General features: G+C 39.2%; 1 protein-coding gene across 1 annotated transcript in view; it reads left to right on the top strand.

Annotated features, from left to right (window-relative positions):
• CACNB1 (calcium voltage-gated channel auxiliary subunit beta 1) overlaps positions 1 to 19,575 on the top strand; it is a 65,161-nt gene that overhangs the window by 6,543 nt on the left and 39,043 nt on the right. The window lies entirely within an intron of this gene.

Raw genomic sequence — 19,575 nt, 5'->3', positions numbered from 1 at the left:
CAACTATCATCTCGATCTTCTCTGAAATGCCTTTTGGCTGAGCTTCTGGCATGCATTAGGGTTTAAAGCACACTGACTCCAGGTCATTATTATTATTACTACCACACAGTATTCTTATAATGCTGACATATTACACAGAACACATCACTAACTGTCTGTCCCTCAAACGGGCTCATATTCAAATGTTCCTACCTCGGTCATTTGTGTTTAATACAGTCTAAGGTAAATTTTGGGTGGAAGCCAATTAGCCTGACTCCATATTTTTGGAATGTGGGAGGAAACCAGAGTACCCAGAGGAAACCCACACAAACATGGGGAGAACCTGCAAACTCCTGGCTGAGATTCAAACCTGGGATCTATTGCTGCTAAGGCCAGAGAGCTAACCTTCCGAGCCACCATTCTCCTCTTTATATAGGTTTAATGAAAATGTCATGTTTTTCTGTTTGTGCTTTGGATAATAAAGAGGCAACTTGAATGCTGTACCTACCTACAAAGGCTCAAACCCAGCAATTGTTGCAGCTGATATGCGTTATCTGTCTTTCCAAGGCTTTAGTAAATTTACGTGGTAGATCCAGAAAAGGCTTCTGTTTCCCAGGTTGTTTCACTTGATAATTTACCTCACTTGATAGTTTACCTCAGCAACTTGTTCTACAACCTTAGATGGTCCTGGAAGTGTCTTGACATTGCAGAAAGATTTTACACTGTATACCACGGGTCACCAACCTTTCCAACCTCACGGACCACTAAATTCATAATTTTAAATCTTGCTGACCATTATTATGAATTTTTTTAAAAAGATAAATACATTTGTAAAATAATGATCTTCCTAATGGTGCTTGACAAGGACTGTGGAGGCTCTGATTAATAGATCAGCTCACAGTTAAGTAAAGTATTACTATTGCTACTATTATCAATAGTTGCATTATTTTTGGTATTGCTAAAGAAATGCAAAATATTTGTTTGCTTTTTCTCACTCATAATGGGTTTATTTTATTTGAATCTAAGACTAAACAAGAAATGATAAATATGAAAGTCAAACCATTAGATGCCATTTAACATAACTGTTAAAGAAAATAAACAGTTAAGGTGATACTTACCTAAAAGAGCATATGAGACATAAATAAAATAAAACAATCGGATGAGAATCATAATTCGTAGATCAGGATGACTAATGTAATAGTTGTAATGGTCGAAACAAGGCTGCGCCTCCCTTATTTTTTCGTCAATAGTACAGTTTGTGAATTTAGTGCAAGAATTTATTAGAATATTATTTTTTTAATAAAACATTAAATTTGCAAATAATGTCCAAATTTTTCTGTGGACCACCAAAATTTTCTCCGGCATCACCGGTGGAAATAACAGAGCTGGAAGTAAATATTCCCAGTTATTCCCATCTTTTTGTACCACTCTTCTTAGCATTAACTTTTAAGCGTACCAATGAAATTTCACTTTACATAAAAGGGTAGACAACCCCTTTATGTAAGGTAAAAATTCTGTTTGTTTAGGTTTTAAGTGCAATACCCTTTTAAAAAATAAATAAATAAACAAATAAAAGCTTGCAGCACTGCCCCCTAATCCTCGATCACCTAAGCCAGGGGTCGGCAAACTCCGGCCTTTAGGCCAGATACGGCCTAGCCAGTGGTTCATTCCGACCTAACGCCCCCTGGCTGATCCGGCTGGATCTGCCAGGGGTCGTTAGGAACTACCGGAGCCACCGGAGCTCTGGTGACGCCTCCTTGCTGTTGCTCCCCTATTTACCGTGGCCAGCAAAGCGCAAAGCTTCCCGGGATGCGTGACGTAGGTATCCTGGGAGGCTTTGCGCTTCTTCTGCGCATGTTGAGCATCTCAAACTGCCTCTCAACAGAGGCAGGGCATGCAGTGCACAAACAGCAATAGCCTCTGGAGCAGTCTGCACGCCACTGGCTCCTTCTGAGCGGGGCATTGGGCTCTTGTGTGTCCCCAGGGATGACACTTCTAACATGGTCTGGTCAGTTTCTTTGGGGCTTTCCTTGGTAGCTTCCCCTGCGGATGCACAGGTGGTTTCCTTTGTGCTGGTTGCAGAGCTTTGTGAGCATATCAGTCTTTCCCTCTGCAAGGTGGTGACTGAGTTGCCCATCTGGGGTAAATTGCTCCTCCTCATGACTTGCAGTGGTGACACCTAGACTGGCTTGGATCTCTTCTATTAGCTTGTCATAGTCCTTAACATTAGATGGAATAAGGTCAGAATACATCTTCTAGGGATCCCCAGACAGGAAAGGAGCTATTAATCCAGCCCAGTTATCACATGCCCGCCCTCCCCATTCCACTGTCCCCTCTATTGTAGTGAGGTTGGCCTCCACATCATCTGAAGGGGTCATTTTCTGTAGGAAGTGGCTGGCTCGGCTGACTGTTGGGTTTGCTATGGGTAACTCACTGACTTCCAAGCAGGTGTGAGTTGCTGCACTTCCTCAATAAGGAATCTTGCCTTTGAGGTAGTGGCTTTCTGCAGTGTGGTTGCCTGGGCTGCAGCAATCTCTCGCAAAGACCCTAGCTGGGCTTTAGTGGATTGTTGCTGAGCAGGCCATAGCTGATTTGCTACACCACCATGCTCTGTTGCAGCTGTATTGTAGCCCTGGAAAGCTTCGGCAAGAGTTTCTTCATTTTAGCAGTTTTAACAAAGAGGACACTGTCCCATTAAATGTCAGTCTTTTGGTTTAAACAAAAACATTCCCATAACAGCGCCTCAGAGCAGCAGTTGTAATGTACGGGGGATCAGCATACCGCAAGACACTGTAATGCTTCAGAAAAAGTTAATTTATTCAGAATCAGGCACAAATAAAGTAGCTTCTATTCAGCAAAATGGAAACACAAAATAGGTAATCACACAGTCCTGCTGCCACAAGCGGCTACACCAGGCAGACACCTGGTACTCACAGGTAGTCAAGGTTTTTGGTGTCAGTAGTTTGTCCTCCAGAAACATGGAGCCACCTCATGCAGCTGCTCCCAGGCTCACTTTCAGAGACACACCCACTACCTTACAGCCCATAGACATACCTGCAAGGTCAGTATGAAAGTCTGAGCTGTACTGCCATGGGATAGGAAGGCCATCCAGATCCTTACCTCCTATCCATGACTCCAAACCCTGTATTACTTAACAACAATGGCCAGTGCAGGTCGCCAAACCAAATTTCCCAGACTCCATAGCAGTACACCACCTCTTTTTCTCTTTTCAGAGGAACAGGGGAAATATATCCACCATCCACGACCCACCCCTGGCATCCTGTACTATAAATAATTCATTTATAAACATAAGCTAGTCCCTAGCTTTTTAACACATTAGCTATGCCCAACAAAGAGATTTGCCTATCATGATTTATTATTCTTTTGCTGTCCACAACATTTTATGTTTGGCTGTCCTCTTTGAGTTATTCAGCAATCCCTATGGCATTTTCAACAATCAAAATAAATTAAGTTTACAGTAGTTTCATATGCATGCCGTAATGTTTGTGTTCAACAATGAGTATGTTACCATAATGCATGTATTGGAGTGCACCATGTCCCCCGTACGCGACACTCAGAAAAGTGGGCGGGTTGTGTCTCTGTCCTTTCACTTCTTGCATATTACTGTTTTTTTTTCTGAATACCTATCAGGTGTAGACCAAAAAGGTGCTGGTTAAATTTGCATATAAAAAGCCCTGAAAGAGACAAAGAAGTACCTTTAAATCCCTGCATTTACATCCTGTGCACCTCAAGCATTGTTTAAGAGCTACAATCAGACTTTTGTTTAGGGCAAAAGGCAGTTATGAAAGTACAATAATGGGATCATTTGCAACAACTGCAGCCAATTACATTGTTTTATTAAAAATAGAATTTATTATGAAGAGCAGGCACTGTTATACTCTACAATAATACTTCATGCTGGGTCTTACATTTTACAGCCCATTTATCAAAAATGTAACACCTACGTTGTGTTGATAATTCAAAGAAAACTCTGATAGAGGAGAGGCCAGTAGTAAGACTTTGGCAGGTCCCATACCTAGGCTCTCCTCCCAGGTTTCTTTCTTTCTATACACTTAAATGAACACCACTTTTTTACGCTATACTATTACTGTATACATTGCTCTTCAATTGGGGTCTAGTTGTCATGGCTCATAGTGAAGACTGTGAACAGTGTCTCTTCTCCAGTAAAGAACATGCCTGCTTTTCATATTAGTTCTGCTTTAAGAATTGAGATGTGATGTACGCATATATAGTTTTCATGGCTATGTGCAGTAAATACAATACGGGCAAAAGTGATGCATGTGTCAATCAAGCTTATACAGTCATGTGAAAAAGAAAGTACATCCTCTTTCAATTCAAGATTTTGCATATAGAGACATAATAAAGAAAAAAAAGTGGGTAAAAAATTTGGTAAATACAACCTCTGATTAACAACAGCAGATGACATATCACACTACGTCTTTATTTATTAATCAAAGACTAAGTCAAAATGTAAAATTAGTGTGTCAAATATTGGGCACACCCCTACCACTTATAGGAATTAAGAGAGTAAGTAGCAGCCAGGTGCTTCTGATCAAATGCATTCAATTAATTGATCATCAGCAAATGTGACCACTATAAGAACTAAGGTTGTGGAAGTTTCACTGGTCTGGAATATTCAGGTGTGTGCTACCATTAGACCAAGTAGGAAAGACATCAGGAATGGACATCCCAAAAAATTCACCACAAGGGCAAAAAAGAGCTACATCTCAGACCCTTCTGGCCTTAAGTAACATGTTAAAAGTTAAGGTTCATGACAGTACAATTACAAAAAGACTATACAAAATGGCCTTTGTTTGGCCATAAAGCAAAGCACCACATTTGGGAAAAAACAAACACAGCATATCAGCACTAACACCTCAACCGGACTGTCAAGTACAGCGATAAAAGGGTGATGATTTTTTAGTTGTGCAGCCACAGGACCTATGTACCTTGCAGTCATTGAGCCGATCATAAACTCCACCACCAAAGTACTTTGTATACCATAGTTACATAGTCTATCAAGTTCAAGCACTAGGTAAATAAACATATTCCAGATAAAACCCTATAGACTTAGGTATTCCAGTGGAAGGGAAAAAACCCTTGTTCAATTTGCTCCTAACAGGTGAAAAATTCCTTCCTGATTCTATGAGCCAATTGGATTGGACTGGATCAACAGTTTGTTTTCTTTACATTAAAACTTTAATACCCAGTTAAATTATGTGCATATAGAAAAGCATCCAGCTTTTTCTTAAAGCGATCTATAGAACTTGCTTAAACAACTTCCTGTGGGAGCCTGGGAGCCTATTCCACAGACCTTACAGTAAAGAATCCCTTCTTTATCCAGAGAATAAATTTATTTTCCTCCAGATAAAAGAATGCCCTCCTTTGTAATGAATTTAAATTAAATATATGGGAAGAGAGTTCTCTTTATGGACCATTTACCGTATTTTTTGCAGTATAAGACGCACTTTTTCTTCCCCAAAACTGGGGGGGGGGGGGGGGAATTAGTGCGTCCTATACGACAAAGGTGTGATAAAATAACTAAAATAATATACTCACCCGATACCCGATCCTGCGTGTGTCTCTGGCTGCAGCAGCATCTGTCTCCTCTTCTCTCTGGCAGCAGTACGTGTCTTCTCCTGTCTGTAAAGCAGAGTGAAAGAAGCCGGCACAGCGCCACCTGCTGTTCCCTGTCCTAACTGCCGTACAGTGGAAAAAAGCACAGAGTGATCAGAAGGGGAATTTGAATGACAGAGTGATCAGAAAGGAATTTTGAATGACACAGAGTGATCAGAAAGGGAATTTGAAAGGCATAGAGTGATCAGAAAGGGAATTTGAATGGCACATGAGTGATCAGAAGGGGAATATCGGTATGAATGGCACATGAGTGATCAGAAGGGGAATAATCTTTCAGAGTCTTTTTTTTCTAGATTTTCCTCCTTTAAAATTGGGTGCGTCTTATATTCCGGGGCGTCTTATAGGGCGAAAAATACGGTATATATTTTATACAGGGTGATCATATCCCCCCTTAAACGTCTCTTCTCAAGGGAGAATAAATTCAGTTCAGCTAATCTCTCCTCATAGCTGAGCTCCTCCATTCCTTTAATTAGTTTAGTTGCCCTTCTCTGCACTCTCTCCAATTCCACAATGTCCTTTTTGTGAACTGGTGCCCAACACTGGACTGCATATACCAGATGTGGTCTGACCAATGCTTTGTACAGGGGCAGGATTATGTCGCCATCTCTGCAGTCTCTTTTATACAAGAAAGTACTTTGCTAGCTTTAGATATTGCAGCTTGGCATTGCATGCTATTAATAAGTCTATGATCTACCAGAACCCCCAGATCCTTTTCCATTTCTGACTCCTCCAAATGTATTCCCCCTAGACAGTATGAAGCATGCATGTTGTTAGCCCCCAAGTGCATAACTTTACACTTATCAATATTAAATTTCATTTGCCACTTGGCTGCCCAATCAAACAGTACATCCAGGTCTGCTTGTAGATTATAGACATCCTGTATGGACTTAATTCCATTACATAGTTTGGTGTCATCTGCAAAACACAGAAATGGGTATTTTAATCCCAAACTCTATCATATTCACTACTTTCTGTATGCGGTCCTTAAACCAGTTCTCTAGCCATTTACAGATTTAATTTTTTTAAACCTATTGACCCTAACTTACATAATAACTGTATGTAGGGGTCTGTCTGTGTCAAATGCTTTAGCAAAGTCCAAGTACACTATATCAACTGCTGCTCCACCATCTACCTGTTTACTTACTTCCTCATAAAAAGAGAGTAAATTTGTATGACAACTTCAATCTTTCTTGAATCCATGCTGACTATTACTTAAAACTTCTCTATGTAGAAGTATGTAGTTACTGGGAAAGACTTTGCTTCCGTTTTAAAGATAGGCACCACATTGGCATCATAGTGCCATTGGTTCCATGCCAGTGATTAAAGAGTCTCTAAAAATTCGAAACTTTGGCTTCAAAATTACTGAGCTCAGCTCTTTTGAGGACACTTAAATGTAATCCATTAGGTCCAGGTGCTTTGTCAACCTTATTTTTGACCAACTGCTTCTCAGTCATATCAATTTTGAGCCACTGTGGCTTGTTTAAGGCAGTGACGTTGCTATTAGCAATTTGAACTTGAGCTCTGCCATTTTCCTTTTTGTACACATAGCTAAAAAAAACTGTTTATTAAATTCACCTTTTCTTTATCTCAAGTCATCCTTCATGCTCAGATCTGATCCTTTTGCTAATAAAGAGGAACTAAACGCAAAAGTGGATAAACCAAAAAAAATCCACTTACCTTCAATCCTGCAGGGCAGTCCGATCCATCCGGAGGTCTCTTCCATTGGGTCCTGCAACATCCCCCCATCCATGCCCGAGCCGGGCACCGTCATTTTAGCCTTTTCTTCCTACGTCACCCAACCCAGGCGTGAAATCGGGTGATGTAGATTGGAAAAAAAAAAACTTGAAAATCTCACTGCGCATGCGTGAGATCAGAAAATTTTTATTTCCCCATGCAAAGGCTCCTTCAGATGTTCAGGCATGTGCAGAAGTAGTATCCAAGAGCCTCCCGGGATGCCTGACGTAGGTATCCAGGGAGGCTTTGCACTCCCATTCATTCTCCATCGCCTAGGTGATCAAGAAATAGGGACGGTGCTGCACTCTTTTTTTTAAAAAGTGTTGCAAAACAAACAGAATTTTTACTCAACATAAAAGGGTTATCTACCCTTTTATGTAAAGTGAAATTTCTGAGTTTAGGTGGGCTTTATTATATATAAAAAAAATGAGGGTTTGCCTTACTTTCTTTTGTAATTTGTTTTTATCAATTTTGCATTCACATCTTTTTTTCCATTTTTTGTTATATTCTTTATCATTTTCAAAAAACAGTGATCCTTCATTTTTACATTTTTGGAATTCCCTTTTCTTGTTTTTTATGGCTTTTTTAACATTAACTGTGAGCAACAGTTTTATTTATTTATTTATTTTAACCCCTTAAACTTATTACCCATTGGAATATATTTTGCAGTGTGCTTGAGTAGAACAGACTTGAAACATTCCCATTTCTGTTCTGTGTTCCTTGGAGAGCCGCCCTTAGTAATGGAAAATTTGTTCTCTTAAAATAAATGTTTTGATCTTTCCTGTTTTTGCTTCCCGCTTTCAACCTAAAAGTAAATAAAATCATATTATGGTTAACTGCTACCCAAATTCTCTTTTAAATGCACATTTGTTAAAACCTCTGCATTGTTAAAAAAAACTAGGCCCAGCATCATTTCTAGTTGGGGCTTCCATAAACTGTACCATAACATTACCTTGTATTAAATTCCTAAATGTCCGCCCTTTTGCTGTACCTAGTTTAAATATCCCTTCACCATGTGCATAAATATCTTTCCCCTAGCACAGCAGACCCAAATCAATTTTTATGAGGTCCACCTATTTCTCTCTTGAGGGTTTTAGTAAAGTATTGTGCAGAGAAATAAAAGCAGCAAAAACAACAGCCTAAATTTAACTTTCATTTAATAACGTATATTATGAAAATGTTGCATTAGATCTCATAGATCCCAATAAAAAAAAGAACTTCCTGTTTCCAGCTACCCAAATCTTATGCTATGCAGTAGGCACCAGTTTAGCCATCTTGTAGTGCTTGCCCTTCAAGCTGGTTTTTAACCCCTATTAGATAGGCATCTCCCTACCTAACCAATAACGTTGATGCTAACTGTAGCACAGTGACTCAGTAACAGGAAGTGCTGTTACTGGCAACATCTCTGAATAGGAAAATTCGAAACAGATTCACAAAAACTAAATAGCGACATAAGATGCCAAACAGTCTAAAAAAATAATAAAATTACATTTTAGGTTCTAAGGACATGCAGAACTGATATTATAAAAATGAACAACAATGAAACACATGTAGTATAAATTTTATCCACATGAACTCTATGTGTTTTCATGATCTACATGCTAAATACAACAGATGGCGGACAAAATAACAGTGTCATTTTTTTCACCTGGAAAACTGAGAACAATTGTCATATGTGGATTACCGGCAAAGATATGTCAATTTGCTGTAATATCTATTATGATTGAGGCCTACAAGAACTCCTTATTAAATGTTCTTCAATGTACCTAGGATTCCTCCTTTATGTGAACAATTTTAGAAGCTTAAGCTCCAAAAAAAGGGTAATGATGTTTATTTTATCTCATAAAGTTATTTGTTTTTGTTTGTTTCTTTTACAGTTTGCAAATCCAAGGTCTGTGCATGGAGCCATCATTTAATATAACTTTCGATCCATATAGTGTCTAATCTCGTGGAGGTATAGGATATAATAAACTAATGGAAAAAAAGATTTTACTTCCCATTTGTGACACTGCTCAAACAAAAGTGGCTAGTAACAAGGCCAGAATACTGTCATGTGGGAAGAGATTTCTCTGTATAAGCTTTGATATCGGTGAACAGAGTTTAGAATGGTGGGCATGCGGAAGCTAGGAATGGCTGAGTGTGTTTAAATGCCTATGGGGTGGGTTATGTGAGGACACTCCTACTTTACCCAACACCAGAAGACTGCCTACTTCATAAAAGCACAAATAGTAAGATCTGGGAAGCAGGACGGGGCTTAGTGAAGAAATAGTTATAAATGCTCACAGCTTTGTTTCACTTTTTAAAGCTGAAATCCAGGCAAAAATAAAAACAACAGAATAACGCAGCTATGTGATTATAACATCATTAAATGCAAGCAGTGTAACTACCTTAAACTAAACTGGTGGCGGGGAAGAAGCAGCCAATTAGATGCTGAAAAGAAGCATGCTGCAAGGAAGTAATAGCAGAGTAAGAGAGAGGAGCTCATCACTAATCTGCTTCTCCTTTCTCCTGTCCACTCACAGGATGAGAAAGGATTATGAGTTTAGAGTAAATGGATTAGGCTGCTGAGTGTTGACATCTAGAGGCAGTAATATTACTGTTGGGGAAACCCAAAAAATAAAGGTAAACATTGCAGCAAAAAATATTTTTTCTATTTTATTATTTTTTTAAGAGGACCTTTTACAGAAAAATTATGTAAACTGATGTTTCTGTTTTTTTAAAAAAAATTGGGTATTCTGATCATCTTCTTTTATCTTCTGAATCACTGGCTGTACATCCAGGCAATTAGCATTCTTTCCAATATATTTTTCATTTTTACTGTGTGTTTTTGGCTGGAGACATTCTTTATTATTTTGACATAAACTTTTTTTAGGATGTATCTTGTGGTTGAACTAAGTGGACTTTTTCAGTTCTACAAACTATGTAACCTTTGCTCGTTGAATTTTCCCTGTATATGCTCAGCCTGAGTTGCATTGGTTTGTGACAACTGTACTTTAATTTTTACAAGACTTATTTTTATTGCAAACCAACCTTAAATGTATTATACCAATTGCATTTTCTGCAACTCATGCAAGATAAACTATCCACAGCCTGACATTATTTCATACTTCCATCCAGGATACAGCAAATCTAAACTTTTCCTGAAATAGCTGATCCTCCTGAACCTTGATACTGTTTAATCATAATAGTGAAAAAATAGGCAGGCTCAAAATATTAAGAGAAGAGCAAACTAGAATACAGGAAAAGTGGAGATTTATCAGAATGTTCAGCCTCCTATATTTTGTATCCAATGATAAAATTGATATGTGTTTTTAACTCAAGATACAGTAACTTATACCTATTAAAACTCAAATTTATGAAAGGTTTACTTTACCTATAGTGGAATAAATAACATATAGGATCAAATAATGCAAATGTTTATTACTACAAAAACTATTTTTTGGACATACTGTAAAGTCTCTACGATCATTTACCCTTCTGTTTTCCCCTGTTATTTTCCCTAGAATAATTTACAACATTTTTTAACACATTGACAGCATTGTAGCATCTGTTGAGCTAGAGAAAGGGATAATTATGGGTTTTGACAGAGTGCAAGGTGAATAATGCCTGTCATGATAATTACATGATAATGAATTTATCCCTCAGGTTGCAATAATTACCGAAAAGGGGACCTACCTCTTGTGCTCCATTTTTCTTGCATCAGACAAATTCTGAGTAGGATCAGGACCTCACTGGGCATGCTGTTGCTGAAGATTGCTTTTTTTTGTGGCTGTCTTTGAGGTCAGAAGTGTTTCAGTGATTGTTTTCTTTGTACCTTTCTCACCTTGTCTCTTTTGTACTTTTTTTGTTACCTTTCTCACCATTTTTCCCAGAAGATGGTCTTAGGACCAATGATCTTTATGTCAGAAATAATCTCTAAGACTACCTGAATACCCCGGCACTTGATTCAGAACATCTTTCCATTTTTCCTTGGGTTCTGCTAAAGAATAAAAAGACCTCAATGCCCCCTGGATAGCTTTTAAGTATATTTGGGCTTCCCTCCCTGTGTGGGTTAGTTAATTCACATTCCTATGGTGACATGGAGCAGTCAGGAAAGGAAAATTATGGTAAGTAATACACTTTTCATTTTAAAGCAAGGTGGCATGTCAAATGTATTAGAAGAGATGTAATTAAACTCCAAGAAACTGCTGGAGAGGGTTGGTAGAACAGCTTTTCTCAACATTTTTACCTCTGAGGATCTTGTGAAATTTTCATGTGTTGGGAAACCCCAACTAAAACTTATTGGTGGCTAGTGGAAAGAATGCCCCATACAGTGGTGGCTAGTATAAAACCTTTAAAGTAACTGAAAACATTAGCATCATGCACCTAGCTCTACCAAGTGGCGTTGGCCCCAGATCTTTAAAGGCATCGCCAAAGGTGGGTTTGATAACTCTTGCTCCCGGTGGCATCGCCACATCATAAAATCACAGGCTTGATTTAGTCTGTAATGGAAAGTGCTTATACCAAAACACCAGTAGCAGCCTGTTCTGTTAATACCACACTTTGAGAATGTGAAATTCAAAATACTACAGTGAAAATTGTTTGAGTTGCTTAGTTCACTAGTGCCGTGGGCTGTGTGTTGTTTAGTGTTGGTATGATTTGCAATATAGCAGCCTATTCATTTGAACGAAATGACCAACAACATACAAAAAGCTGTTCATGCTGCTCTTTTGAAAATGCAGCACACAGTTCGTTGGCACATGTAGTGCAGTGTGCTGGCTGCCATTAGGAATGACCCACCTATGTGATGTGGGTGAATGCACATTTTATAAACCTATTTGTTTTTGCATGTAAATGTATGTGGTAACACAACACACTAGTGGGAACGAGAAGTAATTACCAAGCAGTTACTGAGGCTTTTTGTGCCAGTACCCTGCTGCAATGTGACAGCCTTGTCTGCACCAGTGTGCACAAGTGCATCTACCCTCCAGTGGAAAATCAGCCTGTTTTGTCATAGTATATAGGAGAGGGTGTTGGTATCCTAAATGCACATTCAGTTGTAATTTTTTTAGCATCAGAAACAGATTCATAGCTGCTGGAAATTATACACAACGTAACTTATTTCTTTGAAATTTCTGCTCCGTCGGGATAAATTTATAGGTGTTCACACTCTTCTGTACCCAAGTGTTGTAGGGTTACTTAGGAGCCCATTATAAAACAGTAGAATGACCACGTCATAGCCTTAGTCCTGCTTTAGGCATGTGTCTTATAGATGTGCCTGTTTGAAGAAAAAAAGCTGGCAGAGTAGTATTAAATTAGAAAGCAACCTAGGAAAAAGGTATGATTGTATTCTAATTTTTTTTTGTAATAGGAAGGTCTAATAAATGTTTTATTGCCATTTACACTGCCATAGAGGCAGGGATGTTTTCCTCTTTAAGTGGATGTGTCTTTAATGTTTAATTTCTGTATATTAGGAGGGGGATATAAATAGGTACCTTGGTGCATGTAAATAAAAGGGGATGCAACAAAATTGCCCAGATGTCCTATGTATAAAAAAGATTTGTGAGGTGTATATACTGATGACCTTTTTAGGAGACATGAAAACTTTTGCTGATTTATTACTATCGACATTCAGTCAGAGTATGGTAATGTTTGTGCATTATTATGTATTGTTATTTTATTAATATTATGTATTAATATTATGTATTAACCTTAATTTTTGTGTTGGTAAAATATACCAGTCGATAAACGGCCCAGCGCAAGGCGGCAACATCCTCTCTTCTTCCGGGTTCTTCTTCCTACGTCACCTGATCTTGCACTGCACAGGCACGAGATCGGGTAATGTGGATAGGGGAAAAAATTGCTGATCTCACTGCACATGCATGAGATCGGCAATTTTTTTTTTCTTTTGATGAAAGGGCTCTTATCATCAATAGGGGAGCAGCCCAGAGCCTGCCGGGATGCATGATGTAGGTATTCCGGGAGGCTCTGCACTCCCATTATTGTTGAGGTAGGATAAAAATTTTTTTTAAAATAAACTACTATTTAAAAAAAATACTTTAAATAAAAGAGTTGTCAACCCTTCTATGTAAAGTAAAAATTCCGAGTTTAGGTACACTTTAAGAAATGCTAAAAGTTATATTTTCGGTCTGTGTATGATGAGGAGGTGAGAGATGTGTCCTGTTGTGTGCATATGAGGCTTAGAGGAGAGGTATGTGAACAGGTGAAAGATGACTTGGTTGAAGTTGTCAGTATTTTTTAATACAAAATATGTAACTTTATATTATTTATGTGTTATATAAATAAACTTTATTTGTACAAACCCTTTATACCTAGTTACTCCTTGGTAAATCCAATCTCCTTACAGCCCCCTGGTTTCTATTTGCATTTCTCCCTGTCCCCCAAACACTGCTAAATATACCCTGTCAGTTTGCAAAGGCTGCAGGATTTCTGTAACATGAGCCTGAGGCTCTGGAGAGACCTCTCTGAAGAGAGGAGCAGAATGTCTGCTCCAGAGCCTCTAGCAGGGGCTAGCTCCATCATGGACTCCACACCCAAAGTCCCTCGTCTTGTCTTGGTAAGAACTTTATGTTTTTTGTTTCAATATTAGTCTGAAACTGTCTGTGCATATACCTCTGAAGTATTTACCTGTATTAGGTATGCAGTGCTGTCATCCTCTAGTTGTGCTCTTTTCATTCTCTTCTTTATTTTGCACAAGGCAAGTTGGGGTTCTTCTCTCCTGTGTGTGTTTTGGTGCTTTCTAGGGTTATATTTAGGATTTCCTTATTTATCCCAACCTTGCGAGTGGAAACTATAGCAGGATAGAAAAGCCTGGACAAAGATATTCAGAGCACTCATTGAGACAAATTAACTGTGAATTGAAATGCCTATTTACAATCAGAATAGTGAAAGTTTGTGGCGTAGTCATTTAGTATTACACAGCTTTATTACAGCCGTTTGCCATGTTATGCTTTAGTTTTTCATCAAATTATTTTCTTTACAAAATGCTATATGTTGTTTCTTTTGTTCTTATTGAATTCTATATTACCAATATTCCAATATTACCAATTACCAATATTCCCTTCAGTCTACAAAGTGAGAGCAAGGGCTACAATATTTTTATCTCTATACTTCATATAAATACTTTACACAGGTTCAGGCAGAACCCTGCTCAAAAGGTTTGCAGTGTACAAGCAAGCTGTTCATAAAGCAGAACAAAACATTTTGTTCTCTGCATTGAATGACTTGATCTTTGATTTATTCACCTGCAGTAATATCTCCCATATTGTTTTGGGGACAGAAGTAATGCATTAGTGGTATTATGTAAAGCTTTAAAACCTAAGAGAACTCTTTCTGCTAGTGTTTCATATGTCAGTCATGATAGGCGGGGTTGGGAACAGACACCAAAGATCTTCTAAAGTTCTACATTACAGTATCTTGTCATCTTCATTCAAATGTATATAGGGCCTCAAAGCAAACCAGGAGCTCATGATGAGGGTAAGTGCAAACAGACAGGCGATAACAGAGGAATCCCTGTATAGATGTAAATATATTGCCACTTCAATATTGAAGGAGATAGACCACATGTCCATCTCCTTCATTTTTGTGGCAAGTGGCAATTCATCTACATCTATACAGGGACTCCTCTCTATTATCGCCTATTGGTTTGCACTTATAACCCTCATCATGAGCTCTTGGTTTGCTTTGAGGTCCTATATACCTTTGAATAAACATGACAAGATACTGTAATGTAGAATATAAGGAACTTAAAGCGCACCTAAACTCTAACATCAGACTTATTATTAGATATCTATTCTCACTTACTAGCAGTGGAATGCCAAGCCTCCTGGTGGTGCTGGCTGTGCTTGCTTGCATCCACAAAAAACTAAATACGTATGGAAGCTGCCATTGTGTGTTTGGCAAATTGACATTGACATCCTCTCCTGACCTTCTTCTCTGCCCACAACCCTCCCTCACTGGTCAAGCTATCCACCCAGAATCTGTAAGAGGTCAGTGTGTTGTCTTGTGGGATATATTGGTGCTGATGCCATAGATCATAGACTACAGATCAGGCCCCTAATCAAAAAACAGAGATCAGACCCCTAAATCTTACTGCCATATCAGACCCCTGCATAGTATTATCCTCCTCTTCCCTCTGGAGCCGTGTTGAACCCCACCCCCTCTCCCATACTTGCCATAAGTAGTGGTTCTTCAGTCAGGAGTATCATCGCATGACAAGGGAAATGAGAAAAAAAAGGCACTAAACTTGCTTTTTTTTTTCTTCCTTCTTTTTCCATTTTGAACAATGATGTCAAGCTCCCATGAGCCCCTGCAGTCTCCTCTTCACTTCCACGCCAGTGGAAAGCCCAGAGTGGTGGTCAGTGGAATAACCCATTTCTGAGCAGTGTTCTCTCCAGCCCCTTTTAGCTGGGTGAACCACCCGGCACTTTTCAGTAACCACCCGCCTATTTTTGGGTGGGTAATGAATAATTGGGTCACAATACATAGGCTTCTACCCACCTACAGCTTACTTCCATCCAGCTTAAAAAAAATTTGAGTGAGGAATACTGCTGAGTATTGGTGGCCAGTGGAAAATGCTACCTATCTGGGCCCTAGTGGTCTGTAGAATATTCCTATCCCCTTTTCAAAATATCCTGTTTCCCAGTCCCACAAGATATTGAATGGTTTGGGAATATGCTAAATACACTGAACTCTATACCATTCACTTACAGCATACAAAACACCATATTTTGCACCGCACTACATTTAACAGAACATTAAATATCTTACCATACATACTAAGGCATTCAGAACACTCCACTAATTATCCAAGTGAGCACCCAGCTCATACATCACTCACATCCTATGTAAACCTCAGAGCTCCCATTGTCAATTGTCCAAGTGCTGTGACCCTTAAACCCCCAGCTTCCTTCCTTGCATCCCATTTTATTGTGTTCTGATGTGCTCTGCTGCTGCAGAGTTCCAACACATTATACCAACTGTTTCTTTGCAGTTACATAACTGGAACCCTAAACCCGGGGAAAAATAATAAATAAGTAATAACAAATAACACAATACTAATAAATAACATAATAAATAAATAGTTTGAGTAAAGATTTTTTTCCAATTTCCCAATTGAAGTAAACATGTTTTGAAAAAAATGCAGTAGTAAATGTTTATGCAACCTGGATTTGGAACCTTGAGAAGTAATTTTAACTACCTGAAAGCCTATACTATTTGACATACAGTTCTCTTTCTTTAGTGCTCAAGCCCAGTGATAGGTTGCCGATTACTTCTTTGTCCTCTACTTATCTATGGTGCAAGATTTCCAGGACATAACTAAACAGCAAAGAAAATCATGAACCTTTGTAATATAAGTTTCATTTACCCTTTATGTATGTATCAATGGGCTTGAGATGTTTTTAGCTTTGCTTGTAATCATTGACATCCAAACACGTTTTTTTGCCATTCTGTCTTAGGCTGCGTACACATGTGCAATCATTGTCTTTCACGATTGATCGTTTCCAACGACAAACTACTGCACAATGCATGAACGAGTGCTGTACATACAGCACTGTTCTGCTGTATGGAGAGGGGAGGGGGAGAGCGACAGAGCGGCACCCAGCTGCGCTCTCTCCCACTTCACTTAAATTAGGATCGTTTGTCGTCCATCGTCTGTGGATCCGCCAAGGCTGTCGTTTGGACGATAGACGATGGGCGCTGTACACACGCCAGATTCTCGTCCGATATCGGCCCTGAGCTGATTATCAGACGAGAACCATTGCAAGTGTGTACTTAGCCGTAGTCACCATGGTTTGCTGGTGCTGGGTACGGTCTAAAACTGCACACACACGACGAACAATTGAAAGATGAATGAATGAGCGATGTACATACAGCACCGTTCTGCTCTATGGGGAAGAGAGGGAGTTTGTTTAGGAATACCAGGACCATGAGGAACAGGATGCATTGCAGATGGGAGATTTGGGTATCAAATTTCTTTTTTGTTTTTCAAATTGTACTCTACATCATTACAAAACAAAAAATGGCAGTCATTGCTGCGAATGTGAGGCTCCATACACATCACAGGCACCCCAAAACAAAGATTTTTTTTTTTACTTTGGGACCACTGTTAAAACATACCTAAACTCAGAAATTTCACATTACATAAAAGGGTAGACAAAGTGCAACACCTTTTTTTTTTTTTTTTTTAAAAAAAGGGTTCAGTACCCCCCCTAACTCTCGACCGCTTAGGTGATCGAGAATGAATGGGAGCGCAAAGCCTCCCGGGATACCTACGTCAGGCATCCTTTGAGGCTCCTGGGTGCTCCTTCTGCCCATGCCCGAGCATCTCAGGCATGTGAAGAAGGAGCCTTTTCGCTCAAACAGAAAATTATGCCGATCTCACGCATGCGCAGTGGGATTGTCAAATTTTTTTTTTCATTCTACGTCCCCCAATTTTGCGCTTTGGTTGGGGCTGTAGGATGAAGAACCAGGAAGAAGAGCAGAAGATGGAGACGCCTGGAGCATCGGCTCTGGGACGAGGCGGGACCTGATGTAGGACACCCCAGGAGCGATCGGACTGCACTGCGGTATTAAGGGTAATGGTAAATTTTTTTTTTTGCCGTTTTCAGTTTAATTCCTCTTTAAAGCTCTTTCATGCAAATACAGATGACTTTATGTGTAGCCCATAACTTGATCACAAAGTTTTACTTGATAAGAAAAACATGAAAATATGCAAAATATACTTTCTTAAAGGCTGTAATGTTCCTTTTCTGTTGGGTGGGACAACTTCAAGTGGCAGCATGGTGACTCAAGATGTTAGCACTCTGGCCTTTGCAGCACTAGGTCCCAGGTTCAAATCTCAGCCAGGACACTATCCGCATGGAGTTTGCGGATTCTTCTAGTGTTCGCCTAGGTTTACTCTTGGTACTCTGGTTTCTTCCCACCATTCCAAAAACATGCAGTTAGGTTAGATGGCTTCCCCCCCAAAAATTGACCTTAGATGTATTAAAGACATATGACTTTATTAGGGACATTAAATTGTGTGCTTTTTTGAGGGACAGCTAGTGACATGACTATGGACAGCGCTGTGCAATATATTGACGCTATAAAAAACTGTATAATATTAAATACCCAAGAGTGCAGCAATGTAGCTGTTGTTTCTTTGTCTTTGCATGCATTTACACATCCTTTATCTTATTTATTGCCGTTTTATGACTCCTGGTTGGAAAAGAACAATATTCATTCATTTTGGTTAGAAAGGTTTTAAATACTTTGTGAAAGAACAACAGCGCAAATTCTTCCATTTGGAAATAGCTCAAAATAGGTTGGAAGACCTGGAAAATAGGTCCAAACAGGGCAATTGTCAAATCCGTGGTCTCCCAAAAAGTTACAAGATCTTCATTCCTCAGAAAAAGCATTTCTACAGAATCTACCCCTTCCTATGATGTTGTGCACTTGGAATTTGACAGTATTCATCGCACTATGGTGGTTCCCAGGGCTGATGATGTGCCCAGGGTTGTCATAGTGAAAATGCATTTTTTTTAAAACCAAAAATGCACTTATGAGAATAGACCTCTCTCTGATTTAACCATTGAAGTCCACCCTGTTCAGATTTTTAAACCACTTCTTCAAACGCTGATGTCAGGCAATATTAAGTACTGTTGGGCCTTTCCTTTTAGGCTGTGTTTCTACTGCCAGAATAAACAACACACCTTTCCAGATGGAGAAGTCCTACTTACAGATCTGGGACTCATCTCTACGAAACCCCTGAGTTGTCCACCACCAGGTGGAGCTACGTCACTTCTTTCTCCCATCTGGACCCAAGTGTCGACCTCTGCAAGGACAAGAAGGAAAAGCTCTTGAACTTGATGGATCCCAATATTCTGCTGCTCAAGATGGGTTCCCTGTCACAGAGACTACACTCCACCTAATACCACCTATTGTGATGCTGTGGATCCCCAAAATATCCTTTGATGTTGACAGTTACTTTTTTTTAATGTTATGCTGCTGGCTATATTGAGAGTATGTTATACAGTATAATGTTTCTAAGTTTATTGTAGAAGGCTGTGGTTGTAAAAATGGCCTCCCTAAGAGTGGTGAGATGCCTTTTTTTAGATCACACTCCCTATTCAGTCAGTTTGTCTGACCTTTTTTTTCTATTTTTATCCAGTTTTCCCCTACTTGTTGGGGTGTTTTTTTTAGGCTTTTTTCACCCCCCTGTAC

This window comes from Pyxicephalus adspersus, chromosome 6 (genome assembly GCF_032062135.1).
Source record: "Pyxicephalus adspersus chromosome 6, UCB_Pads_2.0, whole genome shotgun sequence".
Lineage (NCBI taxonomy): Eukaryota > Metazoa > Chordata > Amphibia > Anura > Pyxicephalidae > Pyxicephalus > Pyxicephalus adspersus.
This window is presented reverse-complemented; position numbering and strand designations above follow the sequence as displayed.